This window comes from Budorcas taxicolor, chromosome 22, assembly GCF_023091745.1.
Source record: "Budorcas taxicolor isolate Tak-1 chromosome 22, Takin1.1, whole genome shotgun sequence".
Classification (NCBI taxonomy): Eukaryota; Metazoa; Chordata; class Mammalia; order Artiodactyla; family Bovidae; genus Budorcas; species Budorcas taxicolor.
The window spans coordinates 57,222,860-57,226,453 of record NC_068931.1 but is presented as its reverse complement, the minus strand read 5'-3'; positions in this window follow the sequence as shown (position 1 = coordinate 57,226,453).

Below are 3,594 nucleotides of genomic sequence, written 5' to 3'. Positions count from 1 at the left end.
AAACCCAAAGAACACATTGTGCATGGTGGGGCTTCAGGCACATGTGTGTGGAGCAGCTCACATTTTCCGTATCACACACTAGAAAGGCAAGGAAGGGGCCAGTGTGGCTTCATCCTGAGCTCAGCGTGCCTAGGTTGCTCGGGAAGGTGCAGCTGCTTCTCTGGGGGCGGGGGAGACCCGCTGCACCTTTGGTCCGGGGGGGGGGGGGGGGGGGGGGGGGGCCTTGAGCCAGCCTTCCTCAGCCCAGGAGGGCAAGGACCCGGGGCCTCTTGCCTTCGGCCCTGCCCCGCCCTGTGGGTGGAGGCGGGCCATCTACCCAAGCTGGCCAAAGTCCGAGTGGGACCGCATTCCTCACCTCCTTTTCTCTCTGCTGGACCCGTAGAAGCAGAGCAAGTCTTACCAGGTCACAATAGCTCAGTCTCTTGTTAAAAAAAAAAATCTGGTTTAGAAAACAGCTGGGTCTTGGAGATGCCCCCCTTTCCTTCCTTCTCCCCCAGGTGAGTCTCTGGCATTTTCATGGGAAGGGAGAGTAACGGGGCCCATAAGTAGGTGTCCTGGTGGGGTGAGGGGGGAAGAGGGTGGGCAGAAGAGAGGGGGTAGTATGGACACACAGACACTGCCAGGTGTCGAGCAGCTAGTGGGGAGCTGCGGGAAAGCACAGGGAGCTCAGCTCCGTGGGCAGGTGACCTTGAGGGGCGGGACGGGGGCTCCAGGGGGGCTGCAGGTGGAGGGGACACATGTACGTGCATAGCTGATTCACACTGTGGTTCGGCAGAGAGTAACCCAACACTGTCAGCAGCTATGCTCCAACAACAGCAAAATAAATACACGTAAGTCGTTGTTGTAGCTTCGGGCCCCTGGGAGGCAGACTCAGGCACCGAGATCTACATGCAGGTTTATTGGGACGTGCTTTTGGGAGCAACCCCTGTGAGTGCGGAGGAAAGCAGGACTGAACAGAGGGCGACGTTGGCTGGCAGTCTGGGGGGTTCAAGCCAGCAGAATTATATTAGGAAGCCCCTTTGGTCACAATCCAATCCAAGCCAGTTCATGTTCTCCAACTCAGCTCTACCAAAACCACAGATTAAAAATGTTCATGTTTAATTTTTGCGTCTTATTTCTTAATTAGTTCTAAGCTTGAAGGAGAAGACAAGAGTTACTTATTAGTCTCCTGAAGATGCTGAAGATGAAGGTAATGATGATAATAACAGTGATGATGATATCAAGGACCACGTAAATCTCAAATGAGGTTACTCAAAAATAATCCTGTGAGGAGATGTATTTGTAGCCACTGGTTTGTACCAACAGCTGCTACTTTCTTTGTGGTTTCAGTTCTGCAGCTCTTAGTGTCCTTTAAAAATTCATTTTTGCGGGCACTTTGAGTACCCACAGCCAACAGTGAGATCTTACCTGCACTTCCGTAGGCTTCTCTGCGGTCTGGGAAGTCCCAAATCATTTCTTGTCATCTCCATGGAGTTCCACACGAATGGCCTGGATGGAGTTCCCAAGAGCAGAATGGAGACTTGGAGCTGTGAGCAACTTCTCAGTCATAACAGAACCAGTGTTTAGCCGTGAACACATCTGGTGGAGACCCTAGAAGGACCTTTGAGCTGCTGGTCTTCACTTCCACCCATCTCTGCTGCTTTACGAACAGGACTTCCTATTGAAGGAACCCAGGCGTAGGAGCCCCAAGCTGTGATTACTCAACTTTGCAGTTAACCCAAGGAAACTCTGCAGATATTAGAGCTCAGCCCTGGAGTTAGGCTGCCTTGTGAGTGACCTGTAGCAAGTTACCTGATCTCTCAACACCTGTTCCTTCATCCGTAACATGGAGATAATTATAGTACCTGCCTTATAAGGCAGTCGGGAGAACAAGATGAGATAAATGGTGTCAAATGGAACAAGATGAGATAAATGGTGTCAAATGTTTTGCACAACGTCTCATACATGGTAACTATCCATCTGTGTGAGTTGTTATTATTAGGTGAGTATGACACTGTTGCACTTAAATTATTCCATGAGAAGAATAATACCTGCACTACCGGTTGCAGAAAAAGAAGATGAATAAATAAAGGAATAGAAAAGTAATTTTATTTTGTTAACCTTTTTGGCTGCACTGTACGGCATGCGGGATCTTAGTTCTCTGACCAGGGACTGAACCTGTGCCCCTTGCAGTTAAGAAGCATGGATATTTAACCATTGGACCAAGTCCCCAAAAGTAGTTTTTAAACGCCAGTGTAAAGTATGTATCGTTATTTTTATGGAAATTAACATATACGCTCTAATCCTTTCTAACATAGGATGTGAACAAAGGCTGAACTGTTGTCATAATGACCCTGGCTTACTGTAGCAGGCTGAGCATGGAGAATGTGCTGTAGTGCGTGTGTTCAAGCTTCAGTCTGGGCGCAGTCAGTTGCCCTTATCAAGGGTGTGCAGGAACATGGTTCCTAAATGGTCTTAATCCCGGGCAGCCACTACTCACGTCTGTACTTCAGCCATCCGTCTCTCAGTCCGTGCCAGGCTCTGCTAATTAGCATACTGAATGCCAGGAGTGACATCTTAATGGCGAAAATTGTAGCTTATCAACTATCGTGAGAAATGTGACCACTGGCCTGGTGACTAGTAAGATTAAAGGTATTAAGATAGATGGGTTGGAGAACCCCTCCTGCCCTTCCTTGCCTTCACAGAATGTAAGAATCAACGAAATTTCTCACCTGGAACCTGGGGGAATGCAAAGGAGGTCTGATTCCTAAAGGAACCTATGTTCCTTTTCTGGTTTAGGAGGCTCATATGGAATCTGATGCTCATATGGAATCTGTCTAAGGATAAAGTTAGGATGAGTTACCATTAAAGTTTTTTTTTTTTTTTTTAAATCTCTGTAGGTTAAGAATAAGGTCATCTTTACAGAGCCATCCCTAACCCTTTGTAACTGATGGCAGGGATGACAGATTTGGTGATGATAAAACCTGCCTTGCATCCTTTAAGAGGTAATAAGTTGCTGTCTTTCGAAGCAGAGCAACTTGACTGTTCTTTATGAAACCACAATGGGAGGCAGCAGGGAGAAGCAGACTCAGACCTTTCCACGAAAAGAGAAAGAGGCCAGCTGAGACATGGTCAGTGAATGAAAGCAGTTTATTTGACATTAATTGCAGAATTTACAGCACTACCATTTAACGATAAGAATAAAAATAGAATCCAGTGTAAGTAATGTTGCAGACAAAACACCAGGGTGGGAAATGAGCAGAACTGAAAATGCAATTAACATTCAAAGAAATCTTCCAAAGGGCTGGGAGCTTATCAAGGGGTGAGCAGCCCCGAGCATGGCGTGCTTCTCCTCCTCACCAGAAATTCAGGGCAACCAGCAAACATTCACCCTGTTGGCCCTCCCTGGAAAATCTTTCAGCACAGTCTGCCTCAACAGGTCCGAGATGGGGCAAAATCTGGATGATAATATGCTTTGTCAGTATAGCTGAGGGTTAAAAGGAAATAATGTGAATTAACTAGTGTATGATTTTTTTTTTTAAACAGAAGGAAATGCAAATTTTAGGAGTGTGTTTTCCTGATTTTAGGTAGGAGAGGTGAGGTCTCCTACCTAAA